The sequence below is a fragment of the Pseudonaja textilis genome, chromosome 5 (assembly GCF_049901715.1).
Source record: "Pseudonaja textilis isolate UNSWEBS1 chromosome 5, rPseTex1.2, whole genome shotgun sequence".
Lineage (NCBI taxonomy): Eukaryota > Metazoa > Chordata > Lepidosauria > Squamata > Elapidae > Pseudonaja > Pseudonaja textilis.
Window position 1 is genome coordinate 28,634,760 of NC_141994.1, and position 18,240 is coordinate 28,652,999.

Consider the following 18,240-nt stretch of genomic DNA (forward strand, 5'->3'; position numbering starts at 1 on the left):
AAATCCCATGAATCTGATTGCTGAGCCACCATAAAAGATTGATACTTAAGTATGAGATCTAAATTATTTCTTTCCTCTAGGCTAGAAGTCTTTGTATCTTTTTAATTTAAGTTTACCAAACTGGTCATAACTATCCTTAATCAATGTATACATTGCATTTAAATGTATGTTTTATGCAATTTTTGAGAGAATTTCCTTGCACTTTCCCTGAAGTATCTGATAACTTATATAACAGTTTTTAATCCTTTTTAAAGCATTTTTCAGTGTAATGAAAGATCCAGAAAAAACAAAATAATGATGTTAATTTCAACTACTATCAAATTCAATGGTTTTCAATTCTTATTAGTAAAAAAAAGCACAATTGCTTCATTCCAAGATGCAAAACCTCTACTAGCCTTGGATAAAGATGAATGAAAATGTACTATTTTGTGTAAATTTTTACGTAAAGGGCAGGCGGTTAATCTGTACAGTTAAGAATTTGCTGGTGAATGCTAGTCTTACTCAGCATAGTAAGCATTTCATATCTACCACAAATCTAGGCTGCAATTGAGTATATTTCATTGAAAGTAAATCTATTACAATTACTTTCATATTCAGAAATTTATTGAAAATTGCATTGTTAATTTATAGATGTACCCAGGTTCAATTAATCAAATTTACTAAAGTAAACACATTAACATTTTAATTGGCTCAACATATTCTCTACCAAAATTAAACATAAAATATAGACTCTTCGGATGTCTATTTAATATACACAGGAAACTTTGCAGATGTTTATATACTTTATAGTATGTTTCCTAATAGTTTTGCTATCAGTTATAAGTGATGTTATGATTGTATCAATTGCAAACAATGCCACCTACTTTATATTTGTGTTAGGTGCACATACACTGGATTTTTCTGAACATATAAACAAGGAACAACTCTTAACAACTTACATTATTAATTTTAGTCAGATTTATCTTTTTTTACATTTGTGTAGTTTGCTGTGACATAGGTTTTTGATTCATGTCCTATTTTCTCCTTCTACTGTGAAGTCAACTCACCATGTAATTTTGACAATCAAATTTTCCCAGTTGTTGAAATTACTCTACATACCATTCTGGCTGATCCAGACAATTTCATAATTGTAGATATTTCCAGCAGTTCAATTAAATACATGCAGTAAATTCTTCATGCATTTTTTCTTATTGGGTTCATTAAGAATTTTTCTTTGATTTATTGATTCATCTTGATTGTGATACTTCAAATTCCTTACCTTACACTTCATCAACATCTTTTCAGTATTGTATTTCACCACTCCTTTTTCTCATTCTGGTTCATGCTTAGCAATTAGTGTCAGAAAAACACCCCTGTCCAAAAAGCAGAGAGTGGATGTTTATATTCATAATATTTGTGTAGGTTGGCTAGTATTTATAAATGAAAATCTAAAAAGAATTATTGTAACCTAAATACATCCCATCATAGGACAAACTATGACCACCTTATCAGTGATCATCCTTAACTCATTCTCTGAAGCCATGCATATTTCCAAAACATACTTTCTTGGGACTTTATCATTAAATTCAAATAGATCTGGGAAAGATGGCCATTGCAACAGGGCATCACTACCACCGAGCACATCTGAACTCCAAAATTTCTAGGACAAAAATGATCCTGTGGAGTTGTGATGCCTCATCAATTGTAGAATATCACTATATTCTGGATATCTGGGAAATATCATGCAGCACCATTCTCCAAAGAACGTTGAAACCTCCTGTTCCCCAAGTTTGCTTTAAAGATTGATGCTTCCGTGCCACGCTTAGTTAACCTCTCCCACTCTGATTATTCTCCGCCACTGCGTGAGCTCTCCTTTTCAGAAAAAAACAAGCAGCGCCACGTTATTAGAAGGTCCTGTGGCAAAGGGTTTGTCGGGTTTGATGATTAATTATGAAATCATAATGACACAACTCGCTGCTGAAGGATCGCGCGTAAAGGAGGTTTGTTAAGCGCTAAAGAAATCGTCAACATCCGTGCTCTCCTCCCATTCCATTTAATATATAGCTTAAGGTGGAATCTCCGTACTGAGAAGAAGCTCCCTATGAATGATTGAGTCTTGCAAGGCGACCCGTCCTTTTTGGAAAGCTTACCTCGGATTATGATGGTGCTGGAGCCAATGATTCATGGCAAGTCCAAGAAAAGATCAGAGTCTGGATTGCGCCTTGGACTTTACCACATCGCTCACCTTTTCCAGCCGCCATACATGTTCCTTTGCACAGGCTCGGTTTACGTTTGAAGTTTGAGGTCTGAGGCAACTGGAGAGGCGGCGGCAGCAGACCAGCGCTCTGGACGCGCACTCTACCTTCCCTGGACAGCTGTTCTGCCGCCTCCGCCCACCTCTTGACGGCGGATTGGCTCGTGGCGCCTGAGCAGACGCCTTTGGATTGGAAGGGCGGCCCAAGCGCAGACGATCCTGGCGATTAATTGAGAAGTACTCGGATCTCGAAGAGATCGAAGCGCGTAGATTTCCTCGTTGCTGCTGGCCCTATTCCTTCAAGGGCCCAATAAATGCCGTGCCATCAAGGTAAAGGAGGTGGAGCTGAACACGTGGAGGTGACGGAGCGAGGAAATCGATGGGGATGGGCAAAACCTGCCCGGGAGAACTTCCCGGGAGAAATTCTCGAAGGATTGGAAAGGAGCATAAAACCTCTCCCCCTCCCGAGTCGTTTCAGAACAAGAAGAAAGCACGAATATGTGGGTTGTTTGGACACCGGCTGTAGATCTCTTTTGTTCGTTTACAGAAGCTACAGAGTGCTGGTAGCGGCTGGCGCCGCTCTTGAGCATGTTTATAAGGGATTAAGCCCTGCTTAGTATGATGGCTGCAATACCATGCACTGAATGAAAAGGGTCCAATATTGTTGCACAATGAATGAAATTTCCTGATGAGTAAATGAGTAGGCATATGCTTGAGTTGGTAAGTATAGGATACAGTTCTGGCCACTTAAAAGGTCAGGTAGCACATTTCCTCAATCCCTGCCCTTCCCATGTGCTTATGTCCTGATCTCTCTAGTCAGTGTGACATCCGAACTAGCATGGGAATTAAAAAGAAACACATCTGGAGCAGACCAGATTAGAGAGCCTGTGTTTAAATTCATCTGATTCAGCAGATGCTAGTCTTTAATTAAGAGCCTTTTTAATTAAAATGACATCCATTTGATTAGCATTCATATAATACAGGCATACTGACTGCACATGAGATGTGCATGTCCTATACATGTATTTTCAGATATAGAAAGATATATTTCACTTGAATGAAATTCTAATATTAATTTTACATGTAATAAATTATTTAGATATTTAGTAGGAAAGATAAGAAACACACGAAGCTTAAAGATGAGAGAGACATGAAGCTATTTTCCACATCAAAACAACTTATGTGCAGCCAGAATCTGAAAATAACATTTAACATAGCAGAGTAAATGGTTTAGTTGAGATCAGCATATGTGGGACTGATTGGGATAGATTGTAGGGGTGATATTGAAATATAATTTTATCATATTTTACATATTGTATTTTATTCAAATTTCATTTTAAATTGTATTTTATCCAATTCAATTTTAAATTGTTTTTATCAGATTCTAGTAATAATTTGTGACTGGAACTCTGCACTTTGATATGGCCCAATGACTAATCAATAAAGTAAAGACAAAGTTTCATTTTAAAGGTAGTTTAGCATGAAACCTCATGAAAGATATGCAAAGTTACTTAAATCTGTAGTAGATAGCCGTTGGAAGAAATGCCCAGTTTGTTTCCCAGCTGGGAGCTGACACCAACGTTTGGAGAAAGAATTTGAGTTGCCTGAAAGGGATCTTTTATTCAGGAAGGCAAGAGAATTCTTGGGTTGCAGACCAATTGTACAGATACCAGTTCTTATTTTTATACATCTTATTCCTTTGAAGTTTTTGTGTAGTTTAAGAATTATAGGTGTTTCTTTAGTTACAGTGATTGCTCTGATTTTGGTTTTCTTGTCTTTTGGTCTAATTTTGCTCTGTATTCTGTTTTTTTCCTGTCCTGGGGTTAATCTTGTCAAAAGGGGGGGAGGAAGTTTGTGTAGATAAATGTTTGCTTTTGTATTGTCTGGAATCTATGTTTTGTTATTTCTAGTGATGGCCTCTGGAAGTTTTCCAGGGCCTCCTGTTTATTTGTTTATTTTTAGTCTTTGTCTATGTTTCTTTTTGTGATTGTGTAACGCCTTTTGGCAATGTGTCTGGTCTTTCAATTAAAGATTATGTCTTTGCCTCTTTATTGAATGAAATTATTTTAGATTCTGTGAGGTTTGCTCTTTTAAAAAGAGTCTTGTTTTACTTCAGTATTCTGACACTGTCCATTCTGGGGTAATATCTCCCTAAACCTTACTACAATCCCCCATTTTGGGCTGGGGCAAATAATTGGTGTTAATATTTCTCCCCAGCACAATCTGGTGTAGTATCAGAGTATACCTGGTAGTCATAGTCAATTTGAACCATATTGTAGCCAATTGTTTTCCATTTGTGATTTGTCTTGAAGGGGTGGAGCAACAGTTTTTAAGGCAAGTGAGACATGGGGGAATAGAGTGACAGAGACAGCACAGGAGAAGTCCAATGGTTGTGACTGTGATTATGCTTAAAATGAGGACTTTCAGCCAGTCTGGTAGCGAGGAAAACAGACAGGATAGATCTAAGGAGGGTTGGTTATGTCCAATGTTTTGTGCCAGCTCTTTGAGATGCTTTTCTATGAGCCCTGAGTTTTCTTCTAAGTCAAAACAACACATCTACAGTTCCTTTGAAGTTTTTGTGTAGTTTAAGGATTATACGTGTTTCTTTAGTTTTGGTGATTGCTCTGATTTTGATTTTCCTGTCTTTTGGTCTAATCTTGCTCGGTATACCGGTTTTCTCCTGTCCTGGGGTTAATCTTGTCAAAAGGAGGGGAACCCTGAGTTTTCTTCTAAGTCAAAGCAACACATTCCCTCAAACTCTTCGCAGCCACGATTGTGTCTTAATAAGAGGTAATCTCTAACTACTCTGTTCTCCAGGGTTGCTTGCCTGACTTGCTTCAATTCCTTATTCAGGGCATCATCATTCAAACTTTTTGCTAGGGTACATGCCAGGCTATTTAGGTTTGTAGTTTTGTGTTGCCAGCCCTGGCACTCCCACTGGTGGTACTGCCAATGCTACATACTCAGCTTTGGTGAATAGAGAAACTTTGGAGTCACAGACAGAGGCCAAAGTGTGAAAAGCTCTGTGTCATCTCTGTAATGATGGCATTAATATGGCTAATGTTCCTCAGGTGCAAGGTCCCACTGTAAAATTAGCTGGGAGGTAGGAGTAAGCCCTTAATCCACAGAGTATAAACCAACCAGGAGGGAGCTTTATATAGTTGTAAGAAAATGGAATGATTTCTGTGTGGTTGCATGTAAAGCCTGTGTGATTTAAGTTGATGCATTCTTGAACCTGTTGGAAGAAATAGCCTTCTGGGTTCAATTCCAAGTGGGGAAGAAAGACTGGAAACATGGTGACTGCTATGAAAGATGGTTTAATGGTGGACAGGATCACATGCCCTGGGTGAAGAAAGAAGGAAAAAAGGTTGAGATGCTGAGAGACCCTTAGTTTTATAACCTCTGTTGGGCTCCACCTTAGTGTTTCCTGTTCCTGTGCAAAAAATGTATCCCATTGGCTTTCAGACTCCCAGGGGCGGGGGTCTTAGCTAACTTCATAGGCTTTGTCTGGACTGCATGGCTTCACTTGAGTACTGGCTGATGCAATCTTCCCAGACCAGGTGGTGAGATGGACAGAGGCCTTTATTATGTAGACTACTCTGGCCTAGGCCTTAATGGCCCATCCATTAACAAAGGTGGCATCTCTGAGTGTCTACTTTTCTTTTTAAGGGAAATATTCTGTCTTTTTAGTATATCCTAAAATATTTCATTTTCCTAGGAATGGGGTGGGTTTTAACTTCCAACAGACCTTTGGTGAGTGGCATTCACTGAGGTTAAAACATATGGCTGCATCAGTGGTTGCAGAAACTTGGAGTGTGTACATGGTGTGGTCTTTCATGTCCGAAGGGGGTCCCCAGTCAAAAATACTAGAATTTGCTAATTGAAAATCCTTGAGTCTAGTGTGATTGAAGATAGCTTGTGGTGCTGATGATACTCTCATCAAACATGTTATGAGGATATCTGTTATAGATTTTCTTCCAGCTAGGCAAAAGTCTGTAATGTTGAAAACTGCAGTAGCTAAATACTCCTAAGTATATCCTTTCTCTGGAAAAAGATTAGGTTCTAGGAATGGTGTTACATAGGTTACAAGCGTAAGTAGAAAAATAATTTTACAAAGTACAATTCCAATTGTTTTCTCCCTCCCCATTTTGTGAAATATTAAAGAAGGTTTCCAGGATCCACTGTTCAGTTTCTGGGTTCTTTTTCAGTTTCAGTGGTGGCACTTTAGGAGGTTGAGATGGGCTGTGATCCACTACAGCAGGTTTCACATGTGTCCAGTGGATCCAGGAGTCTTTCTCTGCAACCTTGATGTCTGTCTGTGTGGTTAACAAGACTTGATAGGGTCCTTTCCACCTGGATTGCAAAGGTGAGGTTCTGGTGAAGAGTTTGATCCACACCCAACCTCCTGGTCTGAAGGGATTCAGGGCTTCTTCCAGGGGTAGTGTCTATGTCAGGGCACTCACGTCCACAGGATCTGTAGTCTTTTGTGTAGGGCTGTAAGATAAGATGAGAGAACCTTATCCCCCTTATCTAAGCTGAGGGATTGGGGGGGGGTGTCTAGGCCTTGTAATATGTCAAGAGGACGACAAAAGAGGATTTAAAGGGGGAAATTCCTATATCTTGTTGGGGTCTAGTTCCAATATAGAAGAGCACAATTGGTAGCACTCGCAGCCAAGAGAGATTTGTCTCTTGGCAGAGTTTGCCCAGTAGGGTCTTCACCTCTTTGTTTGTTATCTCTGTCCCCCTAGAAGAAGTTGGTGATATGGCACGTGGAGGTTTTAGGTGATGCCAAGGGCTTGGAATATATGGGTGAGGAGCTGAGCTATGAAATGTTTGCCCCTATCCATGTCCAGAACACTGGGTACCCCAAATCTGGGCACAATATCTTTAAGGAGATGTATGGCTGTTTCAAGGGCTGTGGCACGGCATGGGAAGGCCTCCACCCAGTGTGTTAGTTGGTCCCTGCATACAAGAACATACTGGTACCCATTTGCCCTTGGTAACTGTATGTAGTCCATTTGTATTTTCTCAAAAGGACTTTGCGACCAGAATCTTCCTCCTTCATAGATGGATTTTCTGGAGATGGTATTATTTTCCTGGCAGGTTTTACAGGTGCTTGCCACCCTTGTTGCCTCACTATAGGCTCCTGCTTCATACCATACCATCCTCATAGCATCTACCATTGCTTGGGTCCCACAATGACTTTTAGTGTGTAATTTCTGGCAAATTAATCTAAGGAGGTGGCATAGGGCTATGGGTCTGCCACCTGGGGACCTCCAGAATCCCTCCTTAAAGTCTGCCCCTAACTTATTTTCCCATTGTTCAGCTTCTCCATTGTCCAAAAATTCTTTGTAAGGTGCTTCAGGGTTGACTGTTAATGCTGGAGCCATGAGGTCGTGAGGCAGAGGTTTTGTCACTACCCATTTGGCTGTTACATCTGTATACTGGTTTCCTTTTGTTACTGTGGAGTCATCCTTTTGATTGGCTCTACAGTGGATGACTGCCAAAGCTTTTGGTAGTTGAATAGCTTCTAATAATTGAGCTACTAGTTTTGCATGTGCAATATGATGTCCAGCTGATGTTAAAAAACCTCACTGTTTCCACAAGGCTCCTGTTGCACGACCAACCCCAAAAGCGTATCTGGAATCAGTAAAGATGTTAGTAGACCCGTTCTTTGTGGCTTCGTAGGCTTTTGTTAAAGCTATGAGTTCTGCCACTTGAGTGCTGTGCAAGGGAGGGAGGGGGGATGCCCGGACGACCTCGTGGAGGGAGACTATAGCAGCTTCTAAAACTTGTGTGTGTAAGAGGAGCCATCAGTAAAAAGCTCTATGTCTGGGTTTTGCAGTGGGGCATCTGTCAAATCAGGTCGGAATAGTTCAGTGTTGTGAACTCGATGAAGGCAGACATGAAGACTTTCTTTGGTCTGTTCTGTGAGGAGTAGTGTGATGACGGGGGGGGATACAAAATAAACACAGTCACAGAAACCTGGTGAAACCCCTTTTATTCCTTCACTTTGCTTCCAAGCTCCAAATATCCTTGATGGAAGACAACTCCCACACAAGCAGTTACAAGAAGGAGGAAAAAAACAACAACACAAACCAAGCAAGATAAAGGCTGGAGGACGTCCACAGATAACAGAACACACACTGGGAAGGATGCCAAACTCAGAGAGGAACCATAAACTAGAGATATTTCCATGTTTTGTTTCCAGCGCTCGCCCGTACACATGTCTATCCTCTTACTCAGTTGTTGCAGCTGCAGCCCATGAAGAAGATCAAGGCTCTCTCCTCCCGAGTAGATCATGTCTCTCCCTTATCCTCTCCTCCCTGCATGCCCTAGGATGGAGAGGGGATGGGCCTGGGTCCTCCTCTGACTGCTGAGCCAGCCTCTGCCCTTCCCCAGCCTCCTCTATAACCTCTGGAGCCACACTTCCACTCCCTGTCAGCTGTTCCTCCTCTCCCTCAGAGTCAGTCTCCACCAGGGGCATGACAAGTAGTGTGGCTGGATTTAAGGTAGTGCATCTTTCAAATGTGATGTTTTCTGAGTGAATAGTTCAGCCTCGTATTGAACTAGTTGCTGCTGAGTGAAAGCTTGAATCTGGGATTTTAAAAGGATTACGAAAACCTCATGGGGGACTTTTAAAGTTAATGATTGTCCAAATATTATATCCTTAGATCTTTTTACTATTCCCACGGTGGCTGCTACAGCTCTTAAGCAAGAAACTGCCCCCTGAGCCACTGGGTCTAATGTTATTGAGTAATACGCTATTGGTCGGTGTGTAGGACCAAATGGCTGTGTTAAGATACCTGAAGCGACACTCAATTTTTCATGGATAAAGAGGATGAAAGGTTTCCTATAGCCAGGGATGCCAAGTGCAGGGGCTGAGTCTAAAGTTCGATTTATTGTTTGAAGTGTTTGATCTAAAGATTTTGACCAGTTGATTGGGTCAGGCATTTTTTCCCTGTCAGTTGTATTAGTGGTCTGACTAATTCCCCAAACGAGGGGATCCATGGGTGTGTCATAAAAAAATATCAATAGGAAACAGCAACACAAACAAAAATTCTAACTTTAAGACCAGAGGTTTATTGTTTCTAATAATTTGGAACATAAGAAATGAGTAGATATAAAAGATATAATAGCACTAGTACACTTACATTAATAAGCCATTGCAATGGGGTCCAGTGATATATAGCAGGTCCTGCAAGGACTGCCATAAATCAAAGGGCCCCGAGCTGATCTCCAATCCTATCCTTTATACTTTTCTTCTAACCACATACACGCTTTACAACTTCACTAACTGTCACTTTCCTTAAACACCTGTGTACATTACTTCCAGTTCCTCATTTCCAACAGTTTCATTCTTCCTATTTTAAACTTATCCATCCAAGTGCATACTTTGCAAAAATATGTTTTCACAGTTAGCAATGGCTCAGCAGGATAACAAATAGTTCTGGTATATTTTGAAACTATCCTAGCTGAAAACTGGTTCATGTCTCGTTCTTCTGGGACTTGCTATCATCCATAGGACTTATTGAATCTATTGGGTCAATAAGCTATATCCTTGATTCTCACAGGCGGCAGAAGTCTAATACATCCAATAAGGTTCTTGCTATTTTGTGTGGGCTGGCTTCGTGCCTATAATAGTTTGTACTCGACTGGGTGCCAATTTCCTAATTCCTGGTGCGATGATGTAGCCCAGATATGTTACTTCTCATTTTAAATATTGTAATTTGGAAGGAGAAGCTTTGTGCTCCCTTTCTGCCAAGGCTTGAAGTAAGTGTAGAATGTCTAGTTTACATGCTATCTCAGTCTTAGATGCCAGCAACAAATCATCAACATATTGGATTAAAGTTGACTGTTGAAGGGAGATAGAGGAGAGGTCTGCTTTTAAAATGTGAGAAAATAGGGTGGGAGACTCAGTGTAGCCTTGTGGCAAGCAAGTCCATGTATACTGTTGGTCTTCTCAAGTGAACACAAATAGGTATTGGGATGTGTGATCTATCGGGATGCCAAAAAAAGCGGAACATAGGTCTATGACAATAAAATACATAGCTGAGGTCAGAACCTCAGTAATTATAGTTGCTGGATTTGGCACCACAGGGGTACAAGCCTCAGGTCGTGACAAATCTAAAAATGGGGTTCCCTTCATTGTTTACCTTTGATTTTTTTTTCTGGAAAAATAGGGGTGTTAAAGGAGAGGTACTTTTTCTGAGGACTCCCTTTTCTAGCTCAGCTTTTATTAATTTCCTTATAGGTTGGACTGCCTCAGCTGGGATCTTGTATTGGGGAATACAAGGAGGTGGTCTGTCTTTTATTTGAATTTTATTTATTTATTATTTTATTGAATTTTTATTTTTACCTATCTCAATCAATATTAAACAGTACTGTGACAAACTGTATTTTATACAACTACATTCCATATCTATTATAATCTATACATTCTATTTCTATATCTTTTACATCTATATTGTACATTTCCTTTTCTTATTTCTATTCTTTATCCAGTTGTACCATTTCTCCCATATTGAATAAAATTCAGAATCTTCTTTTCCTTTTAATTCTATAGTCAACTTACCCATTTCCATGCACACTTTTTTTTTATTACTAGGCCTTCAGATGATATATATTCTTTCTTCCAACATTGTGCAAAGGCTATTCTAGCTACTGTTATTATACAGGTGAAACTCAAAAAATTAGAATATTGTGCAAAAGTTCATTTATTTCAATAATGCAACTTAAAAGGTGTACCTAATATATGAGATAGACTCATTACATGCAAAGCAAGATAGTTCAAGCCGTGATGTATCATAATTGAGATGATTACGGCTCATGAAAACCCCAAATCCACAATCTCAGAAAATTAGAATATTGTGAACAGGTTCAATATTCTAGGCTCAAAGTGTCCCACTCTAATCAGCTAATTAAAGCATAACACCTGCAAAGGGTTCCTGAGCCTTTAAATAGTCTCTCAGTCTGGTTCAGTAGGAATCACAATCATGGGAAAGACAGCTGACCTGACAGTTGTGCAGAAAACCATCATTGATACCCTCCATAAGGAAGGAAAGCCTCAAAAGGTAATTGCAAATGAAGTTGGATGTTCCCAAAGTGCTGTATCAAAGCACATTAATAGAAAGTTATGTGGAAGGGAAAAGTGTGAAAGAAAAAGGTGCCCAAGCAGCAGGGATGACCACAGTCTGGAGAGGATTGTCAGGAAAAGGCCATTCAAAAGTGTTGGGGACTTTCACAAGGAATGGACTGAGGCTGGAGTCAGTGCATCAAGAGCTACCACACACAGACGGATCCTGGACATGGGCTTCAAATGTCATATTCCTCTTGTCAAGCCACTCCTGAACAACAAACAACTTCAGAAGCGTCTTACCTGGGCTAAAGAAAAACAGAATTGGTCTGTTGCTCAGTGGTCAAAACTCTTTTTTGATGAGAGCAACTTTTGCATCTCATTTGGAAACCAAGGACCCAGAGTCTGGAGGAAGAATGGAGAGGCACACACTGCAAGATGCTTGAAGTCCAGTGTGAAGTTTCCACAATCTGTGTTGATTTGGGGAGCCATGTCATCTGCTCGTGTTGGCCATTGTTCTTCATTAAATCCAGGGTCAACACAGCCATCTACTAGGAGATTTTGGAGCACTTCATGCTTCCTTCCACAGATGAGCTTTATCAGGATGCTGACTTCATTTTCCAGCAGGATTTGGCACCTACCCTCACTGCCAAAAGCACCAAAACCTGGTTCAATGATTGTGGAATTACTGTGCTTGATTGGCCTGGAAACTTGCCTGACCTGAACCCCATAGAGAATCTATGGGGCATTGCCAAGAGCAAGATGAGAGACATGAGCCCGAACAATGCAGAAGAGCTGAAGGCCACTATTGAAGCATCCTGGTCTTCCATAACACCTCAGCAGTGCCACAGGCTGATAGCTTCCGTGCCACACTATATTGAGGCAGTAATTGCTGCAAAAGGGGCCCAAACCTATTGAGTACATATGCATGCTTATACTTTTCAGAGGTTTGATATTGTTCTATGTATAATCCTTGTTTTATTGATTGCATGGGGGGAGGGAAATCAAGCCCATTTTGGAGAGAGAAAGATGAATATTTTTGTATAGTGAAAAAGAGTTTTCATCATATCAACTTCAATAAGCTCTCTGAATGGATCTTGCAAAATTATTCTGCTTTTGCAATCTGATTTTTTGGAATTGAAAATTATTAAAAACGTGGCCTATTATCCTGCCCACCTCCCAGGCTGTGACTGTTTTTGAAGAAAGTACACAGCTTCTAAGGGACATTTGACCATCTTCCAAATCCATTTATTCAACAATATTCCTGGAGGGTAGAAGAAAAGCTGAAAAGAATGTTTTTATTTGCTAAGCAGGGAATGTCACTACAGTTGCTGCTTTTTCCTTACCCATCTGTTTTGTAGGCTATTCATATTTTAGCTTGACTTTTCTTTTTTTTAAAAATGGTTGTTTTCCTCACTCTTCTACTCAGCTGTTGCTGACTGAACTGGGGCTTCCCCCTGTTCCTGAGAATTAACTGTATCAGTGATGCTTCTTAATTTTCCATGCAGTTTCCCTTGTGAGCCTGTCAAAAACAAAAATACAGTCTGCCCTTGCTGGAGAAAAAAGCTGCAAATATTCACACTTCATAAAACTTGACAGTGTGTTGGGGAATCTCGCCTTTTTTTAAAAGGAATTTATTATCTGATATTAGCTGTGTAAGATGTTCCATATTGCAGACCATGGAACAAAATGTAGAAATAATGCTCTTTGCTCTAAGTTGCCATTCATCCCAAACAGGGCCTCTTGTGACAGATGAATGGGTTCTGAAGGAACCCTTCCGTCATCCATGTCTACAGTCCAACACTGAGTATTTGAGCTTCAGCTCTTGTAACATAACTTATGGGTTTGACAATAACCTCCATAATATCTTAACCATTATGGCTTTATGTATGTACTTGCTCTGCCTGAGAACAATGAAGCTTCAATTTGAGATCTATGGAGGCTATGACATTAACAAATGCTGTGCCCATCAATATATTAAGAAATAAATGTGACCTCTTCTACTGATCAACTAAATAAGAATACCTGACAACTCTTGAGGTATTTGTTGACCTGTGACACTTTCAAAGAGTATTTTACTGACTGAATATATTGCATTCTTTTCATTTGTCAGCACTACTCTACAAGCCAGTTTTGCTCTCAGAAACAATAATAAGCTGTACTTTCAAGAAAGCATTTATTGGGTTTTTTAGTAGGTTTTCAAAACAAAAACTCCTGAAACTGCCTATATTATCATAATCTCAGCCCTTATCAGCAAATTTGATCTACTTTTCCCTAGACAATAACTTACCTTTTTCTAGCAGTTAGCTATAAAAGCTGTTCTAATTTGTAGTGAAGAAGAAAAGTAGGTTTCTTTTGTGTAATTAAAATTTGTATTAAACTCTTTTTAAAAAAAAGTTTATTGTGCTGAAAATGGCCAAAAGCAAATTGAAAGCTCTGCAATGAAATTCACGGCAAGTAATAGAAGTCTGTCTTCTGATCTAGCAAAGCAGCTGTTTGAAATTTGGTTGTGGTTCAAGAATGTGTTTTTTCAGAATTTTGAAGCTAGGATGGCCACTGCTGAAAAGTTTGAGGGTTGAGGTCCCCACTCCTACAGAATATTCAGAAAGATTGAACCAATAATCTTAAGCAGGCAACAAAGAGATGTGCCATAGAAACGTGCTATATGGAAATAGTGTGTGAAAAGAGGAATGAGATTGCTTTGGTCAGTTTGGGATAATCTATTAGATGTCATATGTAAACAAAATTAATGGATTCAGAATTAACTATTCCTCTTTTACTTTGTTGTGCCAGGGAGGTATATAATTTCCCATTCTTAGGATACTACAATATTTTCTTGGGTTGTCTTTTAATATGCCCTTCTTGTAAGCAAATTATATCCAATTTTAGGTTCTCATATCTTTATTTATAATATGGTTTTGTTCAGAGGTGGTATTCAGCAGGTTCTGACCAGTTCTGGAGAACCAATAGAGGAAATTTTGAGTAGTTTGGAGAACCAGCAAATCCCACCTCTGACTGGCCCCGCCCTCATCTATTCTCTGCCTCCTGAGTCCCAGCTGATCAGCTGTGTCTTCTTTTGTTGCCCTGCATGGTAGAACGGACCTGGAAAGCAGGTTAGTGGGGTGGGGAGGGAATAGGATTTTGCAGTAACTTTCCTCTGTCATGCCCACCAAGTCATACCCACCAAGCTATGCCATGCCCACCAAGCCATGCCCACAGAACCGGTAATAAACATTTTTGAATCCCACCACTGGTTTTGTTGCTCTTGTCACTCTCGTCTCCCTTGGTTCCTTCAGTTTTTCTTCTCTGATTGTTCTCTCTTCCTGTTCTCTTTCATCTCCTCTTTGTCTTCTTTCGGTCCCTTCTCTTTGTTTTATTTCTTTAATTTCCCTCCTTTTTTCTCTCTCTTGTTCTCTGAAATAATGGTCATAGAGTTGCTCTGCTTTTTCAGTTGTATCTAGTGTATGTCCCTTGTTCATGCCATGTTACCATTATTCCCTCTGGTATCAGCCGTCTAAAGTTGATCTCTCTTTTAATTAAGCATTTTGTCAAGAATTGATATTCCCTCCTCAGATTTCTAACACTTTTTGGTATTTGCTTCTCTACTGTTATCACCTTCCCTTTGTATTTTAGTGTATCATCTCTCACTTACTTTAGTATCTGTTCTTGTAGCTTTCTTTGTAAATCTGACATGTACTTCTCTTGATAGCTTATTTCTCAGGGCATATCTAGTCTAGACTCTAAATATTTCATCTTCAACAGTTATCACTTTTTCTTTTGTTACTTCCAAGGCCCCTGCTAGTAGCTCTGCCATTATTTCTGCTAGGTTTTCCTCCTTTTCTTCTTCAATGTTTTGGAATCTTAAATAGTCAACTTTGTCCATCTCCAACATAATAATTTTTTTCTTTGCTTTGATCGTTATTCTTAATTTGTAATCCATTTCTCCTACTCTTTTTTCTGTCATATCTGTTCTCTCCTCTGTTTTCCCCATCCATTCCTCATTTTTCATCATCAGCTGTTGAATGTTCTCTACTTTTTCTTCTACGTTGCCTACCTTTCCTTCAACATTTCCTATTTTTTCATCCATTCTCCCTATTTGCTCTTGTAATGCTTGTAGGATCATTTTAATTTCCCCCTGCATTGTAACCTCCTTTTCTTGCTGTAACATCAAGTCAATAGATCTCTGTCTTCCAGGGCTAGAAGCCGCCAAGAAGGAGACTGAAGATGGGGTGGATGTTATTGCTTTTTTCATTTTTTGATATTGTATCTGTTGTCTCTTAATAATCTCTTTGTAATCAATTTTGTATTCAAAATAAATTTATAATTCAAATGGGATCTTCCTCTAGATTTCTTTCTTTGTGCTCTTCTATACCCTAATCCAATAAATTCCAAAGGGGGAAGACTGTACAAATCCAGTGAGAAGATTGACAATTTTAAGCTAAATAATAAAGACAAGAATTCAAGAAGGAAATAAAAATAAGTCAAAAGGAAATTTTTTCTTGTTATGCTGAATGTAAAAAGGTAAAGGAGATAAGAAAAAAAGATATCAATCTCCTTAAAAAGTTAAAAAAAAGAAAACAAACAAAAAGAGTATAGTAATATCCACAAAGTAGTTCTAGTGTTATGTCCCAGAAAAAAAAAAAAAACCAAGAAGAGTATAGTTTAATTATCCAGTTGTAGTCCACCTTATATCATCAGGTCACAGCATCCAGCCTTGAGTTATTTCCCTGTGTTAAATTCCACAGTGCAGTTTTCCAGTGGAGTCAAAACAATTGAGGAGAAGGGATTTAATCTTTTATTTCTTTATATCTTCTTTGTTTCTTATAGTGTCCACGAGTTACACTGTTTCCAATGTAAGTTCTCAATGTAGCTCTCTATGTCTGTCAACAATGTTTCTTTACCACCTCGTTTTTCCAGCTGTCAAGGTCAAACAACCAAATAATCAATTAGTCATTTTTTCCCTTCTCCCTCTGTCTTCAAATTCTTCCTCCCTGTAGGTGGTACTGTTGCATTGCTTTCCCTTTCAACTTTAACAATTTTTTAATCCTTCAAAATTTATTTTTAAATGCAAATGTTTAAAAAATTAAAAAGTCAGGAAAGAAAAATAAATTCGAAAAAGAAGTAAATTCAAATTTCTTTTATTAATCCCCTTAAATTTTTTTAAAGGTTTTCTGTTCTCTAGTGCTTAATTAATGGCTTCCTTTTTCTGTTTGCACTGGGAACTGCTTTCCTCACCACTTTCTTCGGGGGTGGTGGTGGTATTTACACACCACCACCTTTAATTTTGGCTTTCTCTTTTCCCTGTTCTTCCAGGGGGTGTTTCCTTTAGTATTTAAAAAGTTTTAATTTCTCATCCAGTTTGATCACACTTTTTCTTCTCTTCTTTCCGTTGGTAGCTGCCCCAGCCTTGTAGCAGTTCACAATGACCGCTTTCCTCTCTTATTCTTGAATGTAGCATGTTTGGTGTACAAAAGCCATGTTCAGTTGTATTAATTTTTGCAATGTCAAGTAGAGAAATGTTATATGATATAAACATATTCAAAGGAATTAATTGCCCAGTTGATTAATGAAGTATATTTTCTTTATACTTTATTAATCACATTTGGCCAATCACATTTCATTGCATGTTTGCATTTTTTTTTATTGTAGTTATATGTTATAACAATGTTTGTATTTTTATAGGTGACTTCAAAAAAACCTTTCAAGTAGCATTCAAAAGTCCGATGCTTTTTACAGAACTTGAGTATATCACTTTGGGGGATGGGTGGGGTGGGGGGAGGTGTTGCTACAGTGAATTCACTTAACAATGATATATTGTTGGAAGGAAACTCCATCTAGCTCAGTTCCAAGCTGGGAAAAAGGCACTGGAGGTAAAATGGAGGCTGGGTGTTGGAAGCTGATTGGAAAGAAAGGTTCTCTTTATCGATGAAGCAGAACCACCACATGTGATTCTGGGCAGTGGACAAAATGGAGTTGAGAGGTGGGTCTTTATACCTTCTGGATTCCTAATCCAGTCATGTAGGGGTTATGTAGGGTTCATAGCTACTCTATAGGCAAAAGAGGAAATGCAGATCCTAGGTGTTTGTGCTAATTTTGTCAACCTTTTTTTTTTGTAAATTTTATTTGAGTTTTCACAAAGAGAAAAAAAATACAAATAAAACATCTTTTTTGAAAGTAGTGCAATCCCAGGACATTTCTTCGTACAGATACAAATTCAGGTTCATGCTCATTTTTATATTCTATTCCATATCTTATTACTATTTTACATTTTCTGCATAGCTTCTCCCCTCTTTTAATTTTCTCAATTTTATTTTAAATCTCATCTCAATTCAAATCATTGTATTTATATTTTTTGTCTGTCCTGTTTCAATTATCTATTATCTTTTCTCATTAAACAAAATTTCTCCTGTAGTTACTGATTGGAGTATGACGCCTTTATATCTTTTCCCTAAAGTTGTAACATTCAATATAATACATAACTTCCATTTGGATTCTGCTTGGTACATTCTTAAAATACACACTGTATTCTTTAAAAAAGAAAAAATTATAAATGTATATAATTAAAACAACATTCCATTCCAATTCAATTCTATCATTAATATTAATATTCATTAAAGATGTAGCGTTTGCAATAGACTAATCTGCAGTCTTCACTCCGGTCCATGTTTCCAGCGGGAACATGGACCGTTCCTATTGGCTGATGCCGTTTGACAGCCGGCTATAAAAGGAGCTGTCAAACGGCATCAGCTGTTGCCGCCAGCTGGCTGCCTTGTTAGCGCGGCAGCCACAGCAACCCTTCATTGTGTCAATAAAGTTACAGCTGAAGTTCACTCCAAGTTTTGCCTCAGGTTATTCCGCCACTCTACAATACTGACGACGAAGGTGGGATCCCTATAAGAGGCAACCAGGCAAAGAATTGCTGAGCGAAGTC

The 18,240-nt window shown here is 38.8% G+C and overlaps 1 protein-coding gene across 2 annotated transcripts in view; it reads right to left on the reverse strand.

Moving 5' to 3' along the window:
* AMIGO2 (adhesion molecule with Ig like domain 2) overlaps positions 1-2,724 on the reverse strand; it is a 29,599-nt gene extending 26,875 nt beyond the window's left edge. Inside the window, exons 1-2 of one of the 2 annotated variants that reach the window (XM_026700552.2) lie at positions 2,130-2,724; positions 1,259-1,352 (exon numbers count right to left, since the gene is read on the reverse strand). The gene's annotated coding sequence lies outside the window, so the exon portion shown is untranslated. Of the gene's footprint in view, positions 1-1,098; positions 1,134-1,258; positions 1,353-2,129 lie in introns of those variants that run through there. The other variant, XM_087934419.1, reaches the window with a different exon arrangement.
* Positions 2,725-18,240: the final 15,516 nt, after the last annotated feature.